This window comes from Ictidomys tridecemlineatus, chromosome 2, assembly GCF_052094955.1.
Source record: "Ictidomys tridecemlineatus isolate mIctTri1 chromosome 2, mIctTri1.hap1, whole genome shotgun sequence".
NCBI classification, from domain to species: domain Eukaryota; kingdom Metazoa; phylum Chordata; class Mammalia; order Rodentia; family Sciuridae; genus Ictidomys; species Ictidomys tridecemlineatus.
The window spans coordinates 68807220-68832063 of record NC_135478.1 but is presented as its reverse complement, the minus strand read 5'-3'; the positions used below and the strand labels follow the sequence as shown (position 1 = coordinate 68832063).

The 24844-nt window shown below is 35.7% G+C and overlaps 1 pseudogene across 1 annotated transcript; it reads left to right on the top strand.

Annotated features, from left to right (window-relative positions):
• The first annotated feature begins 6364 nt into the window (after window positions 1-6364).
• LOC144375136 (protein N-lysine methyltransferase METTL21D-like) lies at window positions 6365-14386 on the top strand (annotated as a pseudogene). Its single transcript, XR_013434569.1, has 6 exons — window positions 6365-6855; window positions 6951-7061; window positions 7228-7300; window positions 8595-8714; window positions 10162-10266; window positions 13301-14386. The product of XR_013434569.1 is annotated as a protein N-lysine methyltransferase METTL21D-like (transcript).
• The last annotated feature ends 10458 nt before the right edge of the window (window positions 14387-24844 follow it).

Below are 24844 nucleotides of genomic sequence, written 5' to 3'. Positions count from 1 at the left end.
TTTAAAAGAAACACAAATCCATTGCTTTATAGGAAAGACAGTAGAATGAATTAGACATAACTTTCCTTTGTTCATATAGGAATACATGACCAGTGTAACTCCACATTGTATACAACCACAAGAATTAGAAGTTATACTCCATTATGTATAATTTGTCAAAATACATTCTGTCATGTATAACTAAAAAGAAAAAATAAATTTTTTTAAAAAACATAGCTCTATAAGTCAGTGGAAAGTGACTTAAAATTATCAGATGTGTTTATATCACATCTTATACACTATTTTTAATGCCCCTAATGCTTTGGCATTGCTATTCTCTATTTATTCCTTATTTATAGCTCTGATAGCTTTAATTTTCTAAACAGTCATTCGCTGCATACATCTATTGTACCTGGTTGAAGTGTAGTAGAATCTGTGAGTAGTGATGAGTAGTAGCTATGACTTGTTGACATTTCCATTAAATTGTTTATACATACATTACAAATGTGGATTTGTGTTGTATTGGGCTGAAAGTTAACAGGCTTTCAGCCACCACTTTTTAATTTTTATTTAGATTCATTGTGTATGTAGCAAACTCTTTTCTTTTATTTTTCTACTGGTACTAGGGATTTAGCCCAGGGGTGCTTTAACCACTGAACTACATCCCTAGCCTTATTTTATTTTATTTTGAGACAGGGTCTTGCTAAGATGCCCAGGCTGACTGAACTCATGATCCCCCAGCTTCAGTGTCTCAAGAGGCTGTGGGATTTCAGGTGTGCCACTACCATGTCCAGCAACTCTTGTCTTTTAAAATATAAGAATGGAAAATATTTCTTGTAATCTGCTCTTTTGCAAAGAATATTTAATTTTTAAACATTATGCAGGCAGTGAATTGTATGAACCAGATCATTTTTGTATTGATTGATTAGTAAAACTTCTATAAACTTATATTTATTAAAATAATGGCAGTACTTAGTATTATTTGCAATTTGAATCATTTAAATCTAATACTAGTTGGAATATTTTTTCTAAATTTTATGCGCTATCAGTGAAGGTCTGCAAAAATGTATAAAATTAAACAAACAATACATAAAATTTCCCTTTTATTACATAAAATTGCAATGCATACCTAGTAAATCTTGAGTGGTTATTTAACAAATTACTAGGTGGGTAGTGTCTTTCAGTAGGTATTTAATATTTTCTGAAGAAGTAGGAATTATGAGTTATATCTTTCTAAAATTATTTGTGTGCCATTGTTTTTATCCTTACAGTTTTAACTCATCAAAGCAATGATCCAAAAGTAAATTTTAGGAAATTTAGGCTATTATTTGTTCTGTTATTCTAACAGTCTCGGGAATTTTTTTTTACAAAGACTAATATGAATTTGATTTTATTTTTTAAATTTTGAATTTTGTTATATATCATTTAAATGATAATATAAGTATTTACACTGTAGTAGCATTTTTAAAATAGCAACCTTCTTTGCTATTTTATTAAAAATCTAGGCTTTTCACCCTTTTGGCTTTTTTGAGGAGGGTGGTACCAGGGATTGAACCCAGGGTAAGTTAACCACTGAGCCACATCCCCAGTCTTTTTAGTATTTTTTATTTTGAGACAGGGTCTCACAAAGTCCTTAGAGTCTTGCTAAGTTGCTGAGGTTGTCTTGAATTTGCATTCCTCCCACCTCAGCCTCCTGAGTTATTTGAATTATAGGAATGCGCCACTGGGCCAGGCACCTATCTGACTCTTAAACTTAGTATCTTTACAAAGTGCACTGGAAGGTCTGTTACTGCAGAAGGGTTGGGAAACAATAAGACCATGTGATAAAGTCATTTGATAATGAACACTGTGAATATTTCAAGTTTGTTTTATAAAATCTAACAGAAAACTTTGTCAAACTACAAAATCTATGTATACTTCTAGATTGTAAGAGTTGATAGTTTTATTTATGACTTTGTAGATTGTTATTTGGATATGAAACAAAACAGAAAAATATATTGAGAAGGAATATGTTTGACTTCTTTAATGTATCACATTTCTTAAAACATTTTTAATGTGTGCTTAATATTTAATAAACCAAAAATGATACAATTACAGTGTCATGCATATTGTCAGTGACAAAAGTAAAATTATTTTGTGGTAGAAGGAAACAAAAACTATACTTTGATGTCCCATAAGCAGTCACTTAGCATGTTTAAAACTAAATTCATCAACTTCTTTCCCAACTTATTCCTGCAAACTCAATCTAAGTATAATGACAAATAAGACATGATGAATGTCTCTATAATAACTGTGAATGTGGAGAAAAATTAAATGGGGAGTTGGACCATAATTTTAGAGTTCTTTAAAACCATATAAATAAGACAAAAGAAATTGATCAAAATGAAAATAGTTCTTATTCTGTACCTAGTTGACCTGTTCAGGAGTAATTTTCCTCTAATACTTTATTATTTTGTAAATTTTCTTCAGTGTGACTCTATAACATATACCTTATTATTAAGAGATTTGCAAAGAGAGTTATATGATATATAACCCTACTTTATGGTCTCCTATATGGAGATTTTATTACCTGTGTAGTCATGAACCTGATTGTAGCTGCTTCAGAGTAAATGTTTTCTGCTTAGGATAATTTTTCTCTAAAAGTAACTACATATATACATTCATGTTTTTGTTTGGTTTTGTTTTAGATTTTAAAAAGACTTTTGGAGGAGGAGTCTCATTATTAATCATAAATAAATAGTGTGCCTTCACTTAGCTATCATAGTTCCTGTGTACCAGGAACTGTGTTAGGTACTAGGGATACAAAATAAATGAGCTGTCCTAAGAGAGCTTACATTTTAGAAGAGAAGATAGATAATATATAACAGGCATTACAGTCTGATAAATGCCATGGCAGAAGTGATCACAGTTGCAATGAAGTTTTGTTGGATTAATTGCACTGTAAATTGTGGTTAAACTAATCTTTGCCTCCCTAGAGTCTGTCTTCAGTTCGTGTGGTAGTTTAAATAAACCAAGTGAAGAGCTACTGATTCCTCCTCCACTTCCTCCTCGAAGAAAGTTTGACCAAGATGCTTCAAATTCAAAGGTAGTCAACAGGACCTGGCTTTGCCTTAATTTATTTAAAAATTTATGGATTTTCAAGATAGGACTTTATTTTTACGAATTTGTTGTATTTTGGCTTTTCTTTATCATTTTCCACATTTATATTGTTGTATTTGAAAAATGCTTTTAGTAGTTGTTTAATTCTTATAAAAAAACCTTTCCTTTAAAAAAGCGGGGGGGTGGTGCTGATTCACAGACTCAGAAATACACTTTTTTTCTGGTACTAGTATGTGAAGGATTCTTCCAACTTTCCATCAGCTTTTCAAATTTAATTTTTGGAAAGCTTGTTAAAACCTGATATGTTAACCCTTACTCCAGGAGTTTTTGATTCAGTAGATCTGGAGTGAGGGCTCAAAAATTTGCTTTTCTAAACAAAAGCCCAGTGTTCTCTCCAATGTGCAGTTGCTAACTCACAATAAGCAGTGGGGAGGGGAGAATAGAAATTCACTGGCTCAGACAAAGGGGAATGAAGGGAAGGGATTAGGAATGGGAATAGGAAAGACAGTAGAATGAATCAGACATAACTTTCCTTTGCTCATAAATGAATACATGACTCCACATCATGTACAACCAGAAGAATCGGAAGTTATACTCCATGTATGTATGATATCTCAAAATATAATCTCCTTTCATATATAACTAAAAAGAACAAATAATTTTTTAAAAAATTTGCTTTTCTAACAAGTTCCCTACTGGTACTGATGTTGCTGGTCCTTGGATGACCCTTTGAAATCCACTGTTCTGAGTGTCACTGGGAAAAGTAGAAGTAAATGCTTAATCAGGAGAAGCTGGACATTAAGTCTCCTTAACATCATGTCCTTTCACATCTACAAAACTCTATATTATTTTTGCTTACCTATTTTTATAATTAAAATTCATGAATTTCCTAAATTTATGAAATAGTAACACAAAGCAAGATAAATTGAAGCTTTATGTTCTAAGACTTCAATTAAAATATCTCATATGTAGAAGTATTAAACAGAGCCCTTGATTAAACTAGAAGTGATGTACTTATAAATCTGATAATTAAACCAGATTAATTTACTTTGAGCTTCTGGATTTAATTTGTGTGTTGAGTTAAAAAATTCTTCTGTGTGAAGAATTTTTCAGTCTTTTAAAATTGCCTTGTAAGTTTTTCAGGAGAAAAGAAGTATAGTTATATAACTTTTTGTTTTAAAGGGAACTGTGAAATCTGATGACGACCCTCCTGCTATTCCACCAAGACAGCCTCCTCCCCCAAAGATAAAACCCAGAGTTCCTGTTCCTACCAGTGCATTTAATGGACTTCTGCATAGTCCACCTCCACCTCCGCCAACAGATCCTCTTCCTGATACCCCTCCACCAGTTCGCCTTCGACCTCCAGAACACTTTATAAACTGTCTGTTTAATCTTCAGCCACCTCCACTGGGACATCTTCACAGAGATCCAGACTGGCTCAGAGACATTAGAACATGTCCAAATTCACCAAGCACTCCTCCTAGCACACCCTCTCCAAGGGTACCATGTCGATGCTATCACAACAGTCTTGCTCATCCTCAAGCTCCCCCTGTTCCACCAAGGCAGAATTCAAGCCCTCACCTACCAAAACTTCCACCAAAGACTTACAAGTGAGAGTTTTCACATCCCCCATTGTACAGACTGTCTATGGTAGAAAATGCAGAAACTCCTCAATGACCTTAGCCATATGTAGTCATTGACACTGGAATAATATTTGTAAAGCTTTTTTTAAAAAAAAATTTATTCAAAAAGGCATAGTATTTTAGTTTTTTTGGTTTTTGTTTTTTGTTTTTACAAATAATGCTCTTCAGAAATGCTACTGATCAAATAAGCTTTTAAGAATTGGAAAGATAAAATACAAAAGTCCTTTACCAATAACCTCAGGTGATCAGTTGCATTGCCTTGTCTTGGATCCTCAGTGCTGCCAAAAGGCCAGTATAATGAGTTTATATTTGCACTGTAGACTCTGCTAAAATATGGTTTAAAGTGACTTTGTTTGCACTGAAAGGGGATAGTGTTTTTGTGGAATTTTTCAAATTTGAGTAATAGAGGCCTTTTTTTTAAGGTAATGAATTTACACAAATATAGAGGTGTATGGTGTTACTGATTTTTAAATCTCTTTGACCATCTTCTGGAAGGTTTTTACTTGTAGTTTTTACATCTAGGAGAATTGTGAATAACACCCACTGTTCTTAAATTCTTTAATGCCATGTCTTAAATGCCAGTATTTGCTGCTGAAGACAAAAATGAAATGTGTAATGAAAATAATAGAGTGCACTGTGTATATTATTTTGTCAAAATGTAAACAAAGAATACATAACCCAATTATAGAGGAAACAAAGGGCATGTATCTCATTCAGATGTGCCTTTTGTTTTTGCAAAAAGTTGCCTATTGCTTTGGAACACAAAGTTAATATGCCATGTATGTACAGTTTTGTTTATATTGTATATTTAAAGATAATGTTAATAACCTATATACATTTAAATGACTTGAGGTCTATAATACAATCTGCTACTTTACTAATTCATATGTTCAGAGGAAAAGTTCTTATGGCATAGGAACCAACTGCCTTGCCTTCAAAACCTAGTGACTTTCTCTATAAATCTTGTGTTAACTGAAATTTTTTAAAAATATTTTTTTAGATTGGTAATATTTAAACCAGCAAATACTTAATGCTTTATTAAACTTTTTAATCAGAAGCGAGTAAAACTGTTATTTGCCATTTGGATACCTTCGCTCAAAGTGATGAAAAGTATGTTATGTGATAGGCTGTAGCAGTGGGTGTAAAGTAGCCAAAAGCCACATTCTTTATTTACTGGTCTGTGGCCTTTTACTGTGCTTTGTATCAGAGTTCTTAACAAGATTAATTAAATCACCTCAGTCTTAATTTTTAAAAGACTTTTTAAGAAATGTGTTTTCATTGTAAAGAACAAGGGGATATTAGAGTACTGTAGATATATGTATACACACATTGAGTTATTTCATGCAACTTAAAACTACATAATCCCAAATAATTTATATGATGTAAATTTTAGAGGGATTAAAAAAAAATTTAACTGGTAAATGCAAGCTGCAAGTTTCCAGCAATCCTTTTTATGCATTCATACGGAAAAAGTAGGAGCACACTTGGAAACTTCCTGAGAAAGATAATAGACACCTTTGGTAAGCTGCCTGGATTTAAGGTAACTACAGTATGAGTCAATCTCTAACCACGTAAAAATGCTCCAGTGTTTGCTTTGTTTTTTCACAGATCGGATTATATTAGTTTTATCTGGGAAAGTGACTTAAACTAGCTGTTCCTCAAACCAGGCGCATTTTACAGGAGAAGGAATGGAAGAGGGCGGTTAGTGCTGGGTTACACCCAAGGTGCTGCAGCCTTCTGGGCTTTGTTGACTTGCGCACGCGCGAGGTGCCAAGTCCGCCACTAGGAGGCGCGGGCCCCTCTCAAGGCTTGGCCTGTGAGCGGCGCACAGATGAGTCGTCACTAAGCGAGCGGCACCCTTTAGCCGGCAGAGATGGCGGCTGCTGTGGAGTCGGTGGTGGAGGATCCCCTGCGGAGCTTTGTGAGAGTTCTGGAGAAGCGGGATGGGACTATGACTGCAGCGGTATGACTCTGGTGGTGTGGGTTGCGTTGTTTGGGACGCTGCCATTGTGCTCTCTAAATACTTGGAAACGCCGGGGTTTTCTGGAGACGGGGCCCATGTGTTGAGCCGGCGGTCGGTGCTGGAGTTGGGCTCAGGCACCTGGGCGGTGGGACTCATGGCTGCTACCCTCGGGTAAGAATTGAAGGGAGGGGACATCGCTTTGCTTTGAAACTCATATTGCCAGTTACCCACCCTGTGCTTACCCCTCAATCAACGTTATTTTATAGGGCAGATGTTGTGGTCACCGATCTTGAGGAATTGCAAGACTTGCTGAAGATGAATATTAATATGAACAAACATCTTGTCACTGGTTCTGTTAAAGCCAAGGTACTGAAATGGTTTGTATGGCCTTTCAGCTTGTTTTAAAATACCAATTCATAGTTTGTTTTAAATTGTATCTCGTTAAAGCCATGATAATACGAAATGAGCTTATTGGCTCTTGCTTATAAAGCAAGAGTATTTTAAATTATTAACAGTTTAAAATACTTGTTTGCCATTTTGAAGGGGGGAAGAAATAGAAGACTTTCCTTCTCCACCAGACTACATACTGATGGCTGACTGCATATACTACGAGGAGGTAAATGTTCAGTGAGTGAAATCTCTCTAATCGATTTAACTGTTTTTTGTATTCTGAAACTACATTTCTTCACATTTTAACATCTCTGAATTCAGGATATTTGTCTATGGATGATAGATGGTTGTAGCAAAAATAAAACAAAAGTCACAAGAGACTATGTATATACATTCATATATACCTGCAAATCATGTTTAGAAGAGTGTTATATGCATTTTATTAGAGGCTTCTTCAAAAGTTTTAAAGGATTTTACCACTTGGATCTGTTATGAAAAGCTATGATAACCTTTTAAAAAAAAAACTTTTTTGGGGATGGCAGACATTAGGGGGGCTGTAGATCAAATCCAGGGCATTACACATGTGAGTGCTCTACTACTGAGCTACATCTCCAGCCCTAAAATCACCCCTTAGCCTCCCACCTCTGCCCTTAGTTGTTCCCAATGAAATGTTTCACCAGGAGAATTAAGTTGAATTTTTTAAAAAATTCATGGTTTTGTGGCAAGATTTACTAGATCAAATATTTTTCTTTTTTCTTTTCTTTTTTTGGAACTAGGGATTGAACTCAGGGGCACATGACCAACTAAGCCATATTCCCAGCCCTATTTTGTATTTTATTTAGAGACAGGGTCTCATTGAGTTGCTTAGCGCCTTGCTATTGCTGAGCCTGGCTTTGAACCCAGGATCCTTTTGTCTCAATCTCCCAAACTGCTGGGATTACAGGCATGTGCCACTGCAATATTTTTCTTTAAATATTGGTTTATGATAGCATTGTGGGTATCATTTATATTTAAAATAATGAGCATTGAGCCAATCCATGTTCAAGTTAAGTTCAGATTTACTTTTGTAGGAAAAATTGTTGATTGTTTAAATCCTACATTAAATTAGAGTAAGTGAAATTACTTTTAAGAGTGAAATCAACACTATTCGTTTATTTCCATGGGAACTTCAAAACACAGTCACTTGAATTCTTTTTCTGAAAACTGTAGTATAATAATTAATTTTTAAAAAATTTTTTACATGTCGATGGACTTTATTTTATTCATTTATTTTGATGCGGTGCTGAGAATTGAACCCAGTGCCTCATTCATGCTAAGCAAGTGCTCTACCACTGAGCCACCACCCAGGCCAATAATTAATTATTAAGAGGAGTTTACCAATCATTATTAGAAAATGTTAACTACATGTACTTTGTTGTATTGATTCAAAAATTAATAATAGGGGAATTAATCCTTTTACTCCCCTAACCTTCTCTTAATAGAAAATTTTTGAAGTCATGAAATACGTTTTTCTTTTATAGTCTTTGGAACCATTGCTGAAAACACTGAAAGATCTCAGTGGATCTAAAACTTGTATCATATGTTGCTATGAACAATGTACAATGGGGAAAAATCCAGAAATTGAGAAAAAATATGTTGAGGTAAGGACTATAAGATCTATCTTTGTAGTGAGTACCCTTCAGGGAGGCTATATATGACTAATCTAGTATTTTATGGCAATTTTGGAGATTTGGACAATCTGTTTGTATGAACCCAGCCAGTAGGGGACTCTTTAAAATCCACTATTCCACAAAGCCCATCCCCATTTTCTATTCTCATCCTTTATTTTTTATCTAATTAGTTGATATTGTATCTACAGAACCGTGTAAAATAATAATGGTGACACTGTCTTTTCTGAGAAAGTTCTTAATATTTCTTAATTGTTGGCTGTGGGGAACATATCAGTGATACATATAGTGCTTTTAGAGAATTCATGATAGAGGGGCTGGGGTTGTGGCTCAGTGGTAGGGTGCTCGCCTAGCATGCATGAGTTCGAGATCCTCAGCACCATATAAATGTAAAATAAAGATATTGTGTGCACCTAAAACTTAAAAATAAATATTTTAAAAAAGAGAATTCATGATAGAAATGAGGAGGTGATAAATTTGTACTTCTCTGTTTTTCTCTACATTTTTATGAAATCTCTGACCTACATACCTGTTTTTAGGGACTTAATTAATAGTCAGAAAGAGTCACAGGAAGTTGCAAATGTAGTACATAGCTATTTTTGGTACAGGGGATTGAACTCAGGGGCACTCAACCACTGAGCCACATCCCCAGTCCTGTTATGTATTTTATTTAGAGATAGGGTCTCATTGAGCTGCTTAACCTGTCGCCATTGCTGAGGCTGGTTTTGAACTTGAGATCCTCCTGTCTTGGTCTCCTGAGCCGCTGGGATTACAGGCATGCCCCACTGCACCCAATACATAACATCTTACGTATCTTTTAATCTTTTTCCCCCAGTGGTGACCCAGGCCCTTTTTATGGGCAAAAATTCATCCCATTACAAGTAAATCTTTTTGTACATCTGTATAGCTCTGCAACTTTTATCTGCTGATGGACTGCTTTGGTTAATGAGAAAACAAGAATATGACTGCCTCAGATAATATATGATAATTTTTTTTAAATTTATTTTTTTGTAGTAATAGATGTAGATGTATTTTTATTTATTTATTTTTTTATCAGTGCTAAGGATTGAACCCAGTTCCTCACTCATGCTAGGCAAGTGTTCTGCCACTGAGCTACAGCCCCAGCCTTCATGTTTTTCCTGAATATGAAGAATGTTACTGAGCTTTTGGGACTCTTAATTAATTTTTTATATAGTTAAAATAATTTTTATTGAGGTAAAACATAGTTAAATGCATATATATCAAGCACTCAGCCACATAATTACTACCCAGCATAAAAATATACATTTCTAAGACCTCAGAAGGTTTCCACAGTGCCCCTTCCTAATCAGTATTCCTACAAAGATAGCCACCATTGTACCTTCTTTATCACAGGTCTGTTCATATTATTGAGTTTAAAGTATATCTGTTAAATTTATAGCTGCTTCATCTAGACTTTGATTTTGAAAAAATTCCCTTGGAAAAACATGATGAAGAGTATCGAAGTGAAGATATTCATATTATATACATCAGAAAGAAAAAATCAGTACATTTCCAGTTCTTCATCTTCTGAGGATATTTCATCATCTGGTCACTGTTTCTGGGCTTGTGTGTGGTCAAGGCCTTGATTTTGATGTGGTAAAACAGCTATGACTCTTCAATGAACTCAGGCATTGACTCAGGATTAAGATCACTTATCTGTCTTGCCTTTGGTTCTTGTTCTAAGTAAGGCAGGCTTTTTGTTTTCTTTCATGCTGTGCTGGGGATTGAAGTCAGGGTCTTGCATGTGGAAGGAAGCACTCTACCACTCAACTAAACCTCCAGACCAGCAGGCTTTTTTTTAATATAGCTTTGTAATGGGATGTGTTAGTAAGCAGCAGTTAATGTAACAATGCCTGAGGTAATAACTTAAAAAGAGGAAAAGTTTATTTTTGGCTCACATTTCTAGTCTGTAATCCTTTTGCTCCATTGCCTTATGACAAGGCAGTATGTCATGACAGAGAAAGCCCAATCACCTCATAGCTGGGAAGGAAAAGGAAAGAAAGAGGAAAGGGCAGAGTCCTATGGAAAACACATCCCCGATGACCAGAAGACCTCCCCCATAAGGTTTCATCTCGAAAGATTTCACTTCCTCCTTTAATATATGGGCCCTTTGGAAACACTAATTCAGACTATAGCATTGGGCATTAACCCAGACAGGTGACTTAGCTCTTTATATTGCAGTTTCTCTTAACTCAGATTTTAAAATGCCAGTTTATACTTTTGTGAACTTTCTTCAGTCATTCAAATTATTTTTAACAAAGTAAAATGTAATCAGATCTGGGGCTGAGGATGTGGCTCAAGCGGTAACGCGCTTGCCTGGCATATGTACAGCCCGGGTTCGATCCTCAGCACCACATACAAACAAAGATATTGTGTCCGCCAAGAACTAAAAAATAAATATTTAAAAATTCTCTCTCTCTCTCACTCTCTCTTTAAAAAAAATAGACAGATCTGTGTATAAAGAAAAATGCACCTAATTAAATAGAATTCATTTTTTTAGTTGTACATAATACCTTTATTTTATTTATTTATTTTTATGTGGTGCTGAGGATCGAACCCAGGGCCTTGCACATCCAAGGCAAGCACTCTACCCCTGACCCGCAACCCCAGCCCTAGAATTCATTTTTGTTCCCCTTGTTTGGTGCTTCCTTTACATGATATAAGAATCACATTTTATGCAAGTTGCATCTGTGACACCTACAGTTTTTAACTTGTACAACTGTATCTCATCTATTTTGTAACTCCAGCACCTTTTATAAATGTGACAAAAATTTTAAAATGTTTTATGCCTTAAAGTATCCAGTTTTTGATTTTGGTACTGGGGATTGAACCCAGACAGATGTTGCTGAGCTACTAGTCTTTTTTTTTTTTTTTTTTTTTGAGACATGGTCTCATCAAGTTGCTCAGGCTGACTGCAAACTTGTGATCCTCCTGCCTCAGCCTTCCAAGTCACTGGAATTACAGGCGTGCATCATCACAGCCAGCTAAGGAATTCAGTTTTAACTAAAGCATTATACAGTTTTACAAGTAGAAATTTTTGAGGCATAAAGATTTTGGGTTCCTAAATATATATATATATATTTTTGGTACCAGGGATTGAACTCAGGGGCACTCAACCACTGAGCCACATCCCCAGCCCTATTTTGTATTTTATGTAGAGACAGGGTCTCACTGAATTGCTTAGCACATCGCTGTTGCTGAGGCTGGCATTGAACTCACAATCCTTCTGTTGCCCCAGCCTCCTAAGCTGCTTGGATTATAGGAGTGTGCCACGATGCCTTGCTTCATTTTTTTTAATTGATAATAATTCCCATATCATGAAATTCACCTTTTTGAAGTGTACAATTCAGTATAAATATATTCACAGAACAAAGTTTTCATCTTTCTCAAAAGAAACTCCATACCATTAGCAGTCACTCATTTCTCCCCAGTCTCTAGCCCCTGGCAGTCACTAACCTCTATTTCTATTTATCTGCCTATTGTGCTCATGTCATGAATTATTCACATTATATGGTCTCTTACGTCTAGCTTTTTTACTCAACACAGACAGTGTTTTCAAGGTTTATCCATATTGTGACATGCTTTTACTCTTATGTCTAAAAAATATTTATTTGTATGAATGTGTACATCTTGTCCATCCATTCATCATTTGGTGGCATTTTACTTTTTCAGTCTTTAGCTGTAATGAGTGGTGTTGCTTTGAACATTTATGTAGAAGTTTTTTTTTGTGTGAGCATCTTTTCAGATCTCTTAGGTATATGCTTGGAGTGGTATTGCTTGGTTATATAGGAACTCTGTGTTTAACTTTTTAAGGAATTGACAAACTGTATTCCTAAGCCATTGTCCATCGTTTTAACTACAGCCATCTTAGGAGGTGTGAAATAGGATCTTGTGTTTGTTTGTTTGTGGGGGGGTGTGCTTGGGATTGAACTCAGGGGCACTCAGTCACTGAGCCACATCCACAACCCTATTTTGCATTTTATTTAGAGACAGGGTCTCATTGAGTTGCTTACCACCTCGCTGTTGCTGAGGCTGGCTTTGAACTTGCAGTTCTCCTATCTGTCTCCTGAGCTGCTGGGATTACAGGCATGCGCCACTGCCCCCGGCAGATCTTATGTTTTTTATTTTCATTTCCCTAATAACTAAAGATTAAAGATGTTGAATATCTTATCTCACTTGACAAGATATCATTGACCCATTTTCAAATTGAGTTATTTGTCTTTTCATTAAGTCTAAGAGAACATTTTGGATACTGAACATCAGATGTTCAATTTGCAAAATACTCTCTCCTATTCTGCAGGTTGTCTTTCTTATTTTGGTATTATGTCTTTTATAGCAAAAAGGTTTTGAATTTTGATAATGTCCAGTATATCTTTTTTTTTCCTTAGTTGCTTGCAGCTTTAACATGTGTCAGCTTAAAACTTTCTAAACATTATACTTGGTTATTTATTTGACTTTCATTTAGCCACTGCTGGGCATATTGCTTAGTATTAAGTACTCCATAAATAGTTGGTGAACTTTTTTTTTTTTTCTTATAGAAATTGCCGTCATGAAACTTTGTCATCTTACCCAAACCTCTAACAACCTGGGTAAGCTAAAGATGTGAATGAAGCATGTGAATACAGCATGGGAAGATTGTGTTTACAGATTTTTCCAGCATGTCCTTAGAGGTCTGATATATGGATGACAACCACCATGGTCTGCCTGCAATATGAAAAATGACTGCCTGCCTTTCAGTGGGCCTGAAATCCATCTTAGGTTTACTTAGCCTCAGCATTAAGTTCTGCTTAAAAGAAATATTGAGATCAGTTACTCAAATAAAAATTGGTATTAGGATTAGGCTAAAATCTACCAAAAGTAAATAGTGAAGCAACATGGTTGATTTGACACATTTTCAGGAAACTAGAGGTAAACTGATACAATTTTTAGAAGTATATCACTATCGAATAATTTTCTAAATTCAAACCAGTAAACATTAGTTTGCCTTGGGAATAAGTAAATTTTAAATATTTCACTTTTACATAATTAGGCAATAGTTTTGTCTTTTGCTTCATATGGTATCTTTAATGCTTAATTGTCCTTTTACTTAAAAAAACAAAACTATTGTCTTGTATACTTACATTTACCAAAGTTTTATTCTTTTCAAATAAATATGTAAGTACTCTAAATAGTGAACAATATTATAATTAGTTACAAAGAAGAAAAAATAAGAGATTAGGGAAACAAAAGGTACCTTTACAAAATTTTTCATTTGGGAATGGAGTGAGAATGGAAAGCCCAGTTCCAGGGTTATTCACTGGTATAGCTCATGCATTTTTCTTTGTGATTGTCTTCCAGGAAAATCTGGTTTAAGAACACTGGTATTAAGTTAACTTGTTTACATGAAAAAGTAAAAGATTATTGCGTAACTACAAAAAAATGTAGTTGTATACATATCTATCAAATTATTTTTATGCTGTGTCATTTCTATTTCGTGTTATGATAATCTTCAGCACACATGGACTGAAAGTCAAGGACTTACATTACACTGGTTCCAGAGTGGTGACCAGATGAAATTCTGGTATTTACCGGCATTGGTGCTAGATGTCACATTTTATGTGTTAAAATAAACATTGATTTTGAGACTCTGTGACTTTGTGAATGTTTCAGAAATAGCTTTAAAGAAAATAAACATCTAAAGCAGGTGACTGCCTTCCAGAAAGAGCAAAAACATCCCTGTTTAGAGACTTTGAGGATCAAAGCAAAGGAAATAGTTCTCTCCTTTCAGGCTTACTTTAGTCTTTAAAGTTTGCTTTGTTTTTTGTCAAAATACTTTGTTCATATTGCCCTAGCATTTCATTGAGCACTTTTTCCCCCTAGGCAGTTCGTGTAACCTAAATGTGTGATGCTTTTGGTAGTTACAGATAGCACTATCTATCATTAGTGAGGTCTTAGGACAAATGACAACTTTCTGGCTTGTTCCAAAATATTATGGAATTGTGAAGATAAATTTGACGTTGACTGTGGTAGTCTAGCTGGATTTCTCACATCCCTTTTTATCTTCCAATTTTTATGCCCTCCTTTCTTCACTGTGGTTTTTAATTTATAGTGTTTGTGAGTCTTTGGCCTGAAGTGTACCCATAGATTTACTATATGAAAGCCCAGTTCCTTTATCTCAAAAACGTGCTATTTATAGTCTAAAACTTTCTGAGTGAATCAGACTGAAGTCAGCTTCTATGCAAATTTGCTGAAATCATCCCTGCTTGCCTTCCCTGCCTTGCTAGTACCACCCCTTTACTTATCACTTGCATAATAAATCACTTGCATACTTTCATCTCATTGTATTTCTGGGGAATTTACCTAAGGCACTGACAATAAAAGTGATTTGTAACAAAATCAAATGGGATTTCCCCTATCCCATTCTGAAATATCAACATTGGCATCATAACATGCCAGTTCCACAAGATCAAATAGCCACTAGTGTCAGTACCAATGAGTACTGCAGAGAGCTTACTGTAGAGAGCTTACTGAGGGCTACCAATTGAAAGAACTTGCTCTATCACCAACTATCATGGAAGCCTTGGGAGAATTTCCCTCTTGGAGGAATACAGTGTTTGGAAATGAGGTTTAGTCCTTTGGATTCTCCATTGTGTGGGGGAGGAAACAATGTATCTGCACTCAGAAACCATAGGAAGGATGCCTGAGGCAATACTCAAGATTCAAGATGATTGTAACAAGGGAAGACCAACATTTTCTCCTCTGTTTGGATTTATCCAGATTAACTCAGTTGTTTTATTCCAGGGCATGGAGACAGAATTGGAGGGGTGATGTGGGCACTGTGTAGCAGTTGGACTCTGTCAGCCTGAGGATTGATCCAGAATTGATCCATGAGCTGGGAGCTAGAAAGCTTCTACAACAGCATAATTTGGGGGTGGGGGTTAGCTGCAGCAAATGAATGAGGTATGATGCCACTACCTGGGGGTCAGCTACCATATAGCTAACTGTCCATCTCAAGGCACAGCTAGTGACTGGGGAAACAGTTCAAGAACAAGCCAGGAGGGCAAGAGGGGTTGCCACTGTGCACATTGGAACCCATAAACCACTTAAGAGTGCTGTTGGAGCCAATTAGGGAAAGGGCTACAATCCACAGTAAGGCATTATTTCTCAAACCAGGTTGCATGAGAGATCACTTGTAAAATTGAAAGCCACAAAATCCATACTCAAGCCCCATCCCAATCCAAGGAAGTTAGAGGTGTGGTATTGTTGCTAAAGGACTCCAGATAGTTTTAAAATTTACCCTAAATGAAACCATTGCAATAAGGAAACCTCTTTTAGCCAGGGAAGACAGCAGAGAGTATATAAAAATGAAATCATCTGTGGTTAGAGTAGGCATATGCTGCATAAAGAGGAAAAACTTTGATTTATAATTGTCTATGAAATAGGAGACTTAAAAATGGGAATGAGCTTTAGAAAGTGAAATGGACTATTAAAATGCCTAAAAATTTAGAGAATTTAGCCAAGAAGGTAAAGGTGATGCTACTCAAGAGGAAAGGGTGATCCAACAGTTGGAAAAAGAAAACTGTCACAGGTTTATTCTCCAAAGACTTGAGTCTTTCTACTAGCTGTAACTTTAAAGACCTTTGAGGTTGTGTAGCTTTGCATCTTAACCTGCTGCAGTTTCTAACCAAGTGTCTGTGAATCATGTTAGGTGAATTTGAAGTTAGGTTACTTTTAAGAAGTATTGATAATCCATAATGTTAGTGGGATTTTTTTTATATCACACACCTTTTCAATTCTTTTACCCCTTTTCTTGAAAATTTCCTTGTTCAGTGACATTACATATGATATTAACTTAGATTTTGGATATTAAAGAGTCATAGAAGTATAACTGTTGTTCTGAAGGTTCCCTGTAGATGGCATTACTTCTCTTTGTGTTTAACAGTTTATAGGAAGGAAGTTGTAAACATAGAATCTATTTTGAATTAATCACAGATTTTTAAGGTGAACTAAATTTGTTTTTTTTAAAAAATAAGCCTATTATGAGCTCCTTTCAGAAGATAACATGGATCACTTTCTTATAAACTTATATTTGGCGTGTGCGTGTGTGTGTGTGTGTGTGTGTGTGTGTGTGTGTTTGTGTGTGTTTATTTTAGTTGTAGATGGACAGAATACCTTTATTTTATTTATTTTTTTAGAGTGGTACTGAGAATCAAACCCAGTGCCTCACATATGCTAGCTATGCTAGCTATGCTAGCTCTACAACTGAGCTACCACCCAAGCCTCTATTTTTGTTTCATTTTGATACGTTTGAATGTCTTTCATAAAGGTACATGAATTACAATTCATTAAACATTTTATCTGCTACTGATATCGTCTGTAAGAGGGATATATGCTTTTTTGTTGTTGTTGTTCTGGGGATTGAACCCAGGGGCACTCAACCACTGAGCCACATCCCCAGCCCTGTTTTGTATTTTATTTATAGACAGGGTCTCACCAAGTTGCTTAGGACCTTGCTAAGTTGCTGAGGCTGGCTTTGAACTTGTGATCCTCCTGCCTCAGCTTCCCAGGTATACAGGCATTTAAGAGGCTAAATTAGTTCAAGTGAACCTTTGAAAAAATTAAATTCACCTTGAAAATACCTTTTACATAATACATGGTTTTACATCTGAGGACTTGAAACTTCTAATTAATTTTAATTAGTTTTTCAAATCAGTGTTCCTTTCTCATTAGAGTAGCACTTTTACATCAAAAGACTGAAGCCCTGTCTTTGGTTATCTCACAATCCTATAATCTTAGGTCAGCTAATTGCCTTTTGGGAGTTTTCTCCTCAAGAAACATTGGGATTAGAAAGTATTTTTGATTTGTTTGATAACAAACATTATAAAAGTAGAATATCCAGATTTTATACCATAGAGACATAATACAAATACAGGGGGAAAAATGTGCCAACAAAGCTTACTGAAAAGTAAGCAATGGAAAATGAAATGTTTTTACTTTTCATTATTTTAGATAGAAAAGCAGTAAGATTTTCAAACTATTTCCAATAGTTAAGTTTAACTATCAGGGATTAGAGTTAAGACACTGTCTTAAGTTCTCATGTGTTGATGGAGTTCTGTAAATACCTAGGAAGTATTCATCAATTGTGAGATACTCTTAAGTAATTTACTACTAATAGCAAGATATGATAGTTTGCAAATAATAGATTTAAAATATGCTATATTGAGTTATCTGCATGATAATCTTTTTCTCATATTCATTCTGAAAACTGCATGGCAGAGGGTAGGCCCTAAGACCAGATTATCTGGATTTGAATCCCAGTTCTAACATTTACTAGCTGTGTTAGCTAGGGAAACTTACTTAAACTCTCTGTGCCTTATTTTCCTCATGTGTAAGTTGAGGATCATAATAGTATCTATATCATGCAATGCCATGGGGGTTAAATTAGTTTAATACATGTAGTCCATGAAGATACTTAGCACACAGTAAGTAGAGTAGGGGTACAATTACAGGGAGAATTTGGAAAATGCCAATTGATTTTATTTGTTGCAGTGTGAAATATGGGCATCTTTTTCAGAATATAGGATGCATGTAAACATTCCTTTCTGTTAGGAGAGGCAACTGGGATAAAGGAAGATTGAGAACACTGTTCCACCATACAGTTATTTGAACAAGTATGCAGTTTTAGAAAGAGGAAAATATGGTAGAAATAAATCATTGTTTACCCTTAATTTTTTTTACAATTTTGAAGCAAGTGCCATGAGCATTCAAAAGCGAAGGACCAAAGAAATTACCTTCTTTAGGGGCTGGGGTTGTGGCTCAGTGGTAGAGTGCTTGCCTAGCATGCATGAGGCACTGGGTTCAATCCTCAGCACCACATAATGTAAAATAAAGATATTGTGTCCACCTGAAACTTAAGAATAAATATTTTTAAAAAAAAGAAAGAAAGAAATTACCTTCTTTAAATAGGGAGTCGGGGTGTGCTGGCTGGAGCTTCAATATTAACATTCTATTGACCCCAACCCTTAGCCAATTCTGCCTTCTAGTTCTTATCCCTGTTAAACCTGAGAGCAGTTAGGTAGCATATAATTAAAGTACAGCAGAAGGTCATATTTCTAAGGTCTATATAACAATATTTTCAGAGTTTAGATCTATTAATTATAAAGGAGCTTCATAGCAGTTGCTTTCGGATGAATGGTCTTTTACTGTGTGTGTAATAAGTATGCAATAGGATGCAAAGTCTTAACTAATTCCTCGAGCTACCTATCAACAGACAACATGAGAAAACTTAAATTGCTCTGCAGTGTTAAGTAACACATATGCTCTACTACATATTAAACTTTCAAGCCTTTTTATTATCTACTGATAGAAAAGATCATTGTGAATACTAAACAGCTGGTCTTAATTTTAAAAAATCTTATTACATCTATTAACTTCTTTTGATAAAGAATCAATTCACCTTTTTTTTAATATTCACAAGGATGAAAACATTGCTAGATACAGCTCAAGACATAAATGAGTAGTTAACAAATTTCTTTCAGGTTATTAGTTCTATTGAGCTACTCCTGGCAGTTGATTAAACTCTTGATGGGTCAGTACTTTCTTTTTTTAATCTTTATTTTTATTTATTTATTTTTAATGTGGTTCTGAGGATCAAACCCAGTGCCTCGTACATGCTAGGCGAATGCTCTACTGCTGAGCTTCAACCCCAGCCCAAGTACTTTGAAATCTTCAGTAATTTTTCGAAGGTTAACTCATTTGTTAATCTACTTAAATTCCAGGCCCATATATTGGCTCATTATTGCTTAGATAAATCATTGTCAGAGTTATAGTTAAAGTACCAACAATACTGTATATCTACCATTCAATACTCGATCTTGTTCTTTTAAAGAATGTGTTCTGAACTGGGTGCAGTGGTGCACACTATAATCCCACTGGCTCAGAAGGCTGAGGCAGGAAGATGGCAAGTTCAAAGCCAGCTTCAGCAACTTAGTGAACCCATCTCAAAAAATAAAAAAGGGTTAGGGATATAGCTCAATGGTAAAGTGCCCCTGGGTTAAAGACCAGTTAACCTCCCCCACCCCAAAATAATGTGTTCTGAAAATCTGTTTGTACTGCATGTATAGAACAGTTTCATATTAAAGTGATCTAAATAAGAATAGCATGATTTATCCAAAGCTTAAATGAGAAGCTTTACACTTAGCATTCAGAATGAGTGTAAAGAATAATCTCCTGCAATAGAACACAGGACTGATATCTAGAAACTTACAAACAGGACAAACAAGTTGAACATTCTCACAAGTAATAAATGTTTAACCAGAGAATGTTTTTGGATTTCAGTGACATTTATTGATGTAAGTATAATGATGTTCTTGTAAAATAGCTATCATATTTCTAAATTTTGTTACAGGATTTTTTTTAATTGTTCAGAATTTGCTTTTTATTTTTAGGTATGTACTAGATACACATATTCAGTCTATTTACTCTTGCCCTTATAAAATAAGTGTCTGGTTGCTAACCTGGGATTCCAAGGAACAGGAGCAAAATGGAGAGGTGTTGTATAGCTGGTAGGAACAGAATTCCCAGTTAACTCTGGAAGATAGTTCAATTTAAGTTCTAGATATGATCACCTTCCCTTTATGTACCCAAGCTTGAATAGTCTATTTTTCTCTAAAGAAAGCAGCTCACTTGATTACTACCTAATCTAGCTGTATTACCTTAGGCTATTTAAACTCTTTGAATGCTCTCCTTTCTGTAAAGTGAGAATGGTACCTACTGACTAGCATTGTGACTATAGTTAAGCTAGGTAATGTATGGGAACAAAGGTAGGGAAGGAGGCAATCTCCCAACTGTTTCATTCTGAGACTTCAGACTGGTAAACTCTTGCAAGCTGGAGGGATACTCAAGACACTGTCCTAAGTAAGCGGCACATAACATGATCCAGGAAAACATAATCTTCAGTTGTCAAAAAGAAAGAGTTCCAAGTTAATAGCAGTGTGCCTGTGGTTTACTTTTATATCTCACTCAGATTTATTTATTTGTTTATTTATTTTGTTGGTCGGGGACATACTGGGGATTAAACCCAGGGTTGCTCTACCACTGAGTTTTTCCCCCAGGCTTTTTATTTTTTATTTTGAGATACAATCTCACTAAGTTGCTGAGGCTGGCCGGGAACTTGCAATCCTCCTGTCTCATCCTCCCTAATAGCTAGAATTACAATTATGTACCACTAGGTCCAGCTCACCCAGATTTCTTTATTTTATCTTTTAGACTCCACCATTGTCACAGAAGAGAGTAAGCAGTCACAGGGGGAAAGAATCAAGAGGTTACTCTCATTAAAAAAAAATCCTGTTTGACATCAATAATGTTTAGGACATTACTGGTTTGGTAGTTCACAGCAGAATGTACCAAAAAAGAGAAGTAGTCCACTTGTGAAAACATGAAGAGCCTAGTGTGGCAGACTTTTGGAGGCTTCAGAGGGCAGAACTTAGCAGAGAAGTTTCTGGAGACCTTTCAGAATACTTACATAAATGAACAAACAGCAAATGAAATGTAGTTCATTGTTGTTGCATTTTCTCCAGATTTAACTCAAAGCTAAGGTCCTATGTATAGTCTAGAACAACTTATATAAAATCCACAATATGGTTCTTTTCCCTTATCTCATTATCAAAGCCTCCCTCTATGGCTTCTCTGAAACTCAATGCTTTTTTTTTTCCATTCAATTCAATCAACAGGCTCTATGCTAAGTATCAGGGATACACATCACTCTCTTGGATATTAGGGACAAATAAATCAATAAGATGTATCTCATATTCTTAAACTGTCCATTCACCCATAATAAGAGAGACATAGGAAAAAATCATTGTGATTTTGGGATAATTGTAATAATAAAGATATAAATCAGTTATAGTGGCAGTGCAAAGGAAGTATGGTCAATTTTACTTGAATGGTAAGGGAAGAGTTCATGGAGGAGACTTGTGCTGATATTTTTGAAGGATAAATTGAAACTCATGGGACAACCTGTGAAATGTTATAGACAAGTAGTGCAAGCATATCAAACTTGGTTTCTGTGTGGTTGGATCATTGTGGAGGAAGTAACTCATAGGTAGGCACGAGGGCAGGGGAAGAATATGGAACACCTATATGTCATATGTAGAAGTGTAAATTGAATTCTGTAAGCAATAAGAAAGTATTTAAATACTTTAAGCAGAGAAGTCACCTGGTCAAATTATTGTAGAAAAATCATTCTGACAGTAGGAAGGGTGGACTAGATAGGATTAGATATGTCATAAAAAGATCAGGAAGGAAGCATTAACCATGGCCAGAAAAGAGACAGGGAAAGTGGAGTCTGCACTCAGGCAGTAGCAGTAGGAATTGAGGGGAAGGGATGGTTTCAGGAACAATCATAGAGCTAGACTAAGATGTTGCAAGTCAGATAGGTGTCCATAGAGCATCCTGATGGAGTCAAGGCTCTTCAGTCCACATAGCACCTTGGTACACATCATAAAGAGACTCTTTTCCTTAAAACTTCATGTTGTAATGTGGTAAGTTTATGAGAACTACAGATTTTATTGCCTTCTGCCAGAAAATTGAACCAAAGAGTTGTATCCTTAGTTCTTTATTATTTTTAGAGAGAGTCCCTCTAAATTGCTGAGGGGCTCACTAAATTACCGAGTCTGGCCTCGATAATTGCAATCCTCTTGCAATAACTTGCAATCCTCTTGCCTCAGCATCCCAAGTCACTGAAAGTATGCCATGAGTCTGGCTAAGTATAAAATTTCTTAAGATTTTGATAAATATGGCAGATTAGCCATTGATTTCCAGCAAATAAGGTGGCTTCCCCTGTTAGCATATAATTGGATTGTGTAAAGGGTCTGGTGATTTGGGACATGAGCTATTGTCTTAGCCTGAACTACTGTAACAAATATACCCAGACTAGGTAGTTTATGCACTAGACATTTGTATCTCACAGTTTGGAGGCTGGGACATCCAAGATCAAGGTGCCAGCAGATCTGGTGGCTGGTGAGGGCTCTCTTCCAATATGCAGATGATTCTCTTCTTGTTTTGTCCTCACATGGCAGAGAGCAAAGAAAGAAAGCTCTTGTGCATTTTGACAAGGGCATTCATGAGGGCTCTACCCTCATGATCTAATCACCTTCCCAAGGCTCACCTCATAATGCCATCACATTAGAGGGTATTATTTCAACATATATATTTTGAGAGGAGGCAATCCATACAGGTGCCTGTAATAGAAATTCTTATCACATTCAGAGCACACACCAGTCACTGTGCTAGATTCTGCCCCAAATGTCATTCCTGAATTCTCACGATAGGCCTAGGAGGTAGATGGGTATCCCATGGTACATACAAGAATATCACCATTTAAAGCAGTTACATAACTCCCCATGGTCAAAGAGCTAATCATTTCTTTGTTCTGATAGACTTAGTTGTAGAGCCTGGCTCTGCTACATCCTAGCCGCATGACCTAAGCCAATGGTTAACTTTTCTATGCTCCAGTTCCTTCATTTGTATAATAAGGACATACTACTCACCTAATGGGAGTAATTGGATAGATGTTAGCTCTTATTTTGTATGTGTGTGGTATTGAACCCAGGGGCAATCTATTACTGAACTATATCCTCAGCCATTTTTTATTATTTTTTAATTTTGAGATAGGACCTTCCTAAATTGCTGAGGCTGGCCTTAAATTTGTGATCCTCCTGCCTCAGGCTCCCAAGTCCCTGGGATTACAGGGAGATGCCACCACACCCGCTTTAGCTATTACTATTAACTTAGGAAATACAGTAAGTAAAATAATACCAAACATTACACAGTAGTATTTTTAAAGTGCTTTCAGTTTTTCAGATGAGAAAAGTTCAGTGGCTCATTCCACATCTCCCAGCCTGTACTTGGTAGGAAGGGAACTCAGCCCAGCCTTTTGGCTCCTGGTAGGGCAGAACCACAAACTTCTCCTTACAGTCACTTCACCAGCCAGTGTACTTAAAATAATTAAGGATCCTGTCTGAGTCTAAAAGTTGTATGTCTATATGAGTTTACATCCTCCCGGAAACATCCAAAATAATGTTTGACAAATATGTAGGCACTTGGGTTCAACACCACCATGTTTTTTGCTCAGCTTCATCAAGAATTTGTTGCAAGATCTTATGCAAGGTGCTGACCCTACCCACTAATCCCTAAGTGCCCTGGAAAGATGAAAAGAGCTGTGGGATGAAGCTGAATCTTTGAACACAGCTCTTTCATCCTTTCTTCTTCAGAAGGAAAATGCTGATATCCAAACAATTTGTTTCATTTTCAGTCTATTCACTTGTTGATATCAGACTACTAAGGTTGTAGGTGAACATTTTTGTCTTTTGTCATTTCTTTTGACATGGTTTTAATGTTTTAGTTATATATTAATTGCAAGTTGCATTCAACTTAGCAAATCAGGAAAAATGTGTTTATAATCTTCTCTTTAATTGTACTTGTCTAAGGTTAGGTTAAGTACTACTAATTTTTTAAAAAACTCAATGTCATTGAGGTAAAACTGCTCATTTCGAAAATAGATTTTAAAAACACGTCAAATCTAGCAATGAAATATCTAGAAATGATATAAAATCAAAAAGTAAGTTCTCTATAAGAGAAAATATTACCATCTTTAATGTTCAGGAAAGGCACACCTTAGAATCTAGTCTGTGGCACATCACCACCAATTAAGAACTAGGGCAAAAATCAACCTCTTAGGTGTTGAAACTACAAAACAGAGAGTGTGAGGCAACACATGTGTAAGTATTGATATTATTATAATTATTGGGTAAGTTTTCTAAGATCAATGAGTAGAAATTCTCATCTAGTAACCAATGCAAATAAAAATACTTTAAGTGCTCAGCTGGCCAGATATCTGAAGCACATCAAAGGTAGAATTCTAATAAACTAACCACCTCATATTTATATAGCATGCTAAGATTTTAAAAGGTCTTTTATTTATATTAATCCTATCTGATTTGATCTTTAAAACCACCACCCCTATGCCATAGGATAGCCAGATAACATTCTCCCTATTGAGACACAAAGAGGTCCAAAATCACTTATCTGTGCAGGGAACAGAA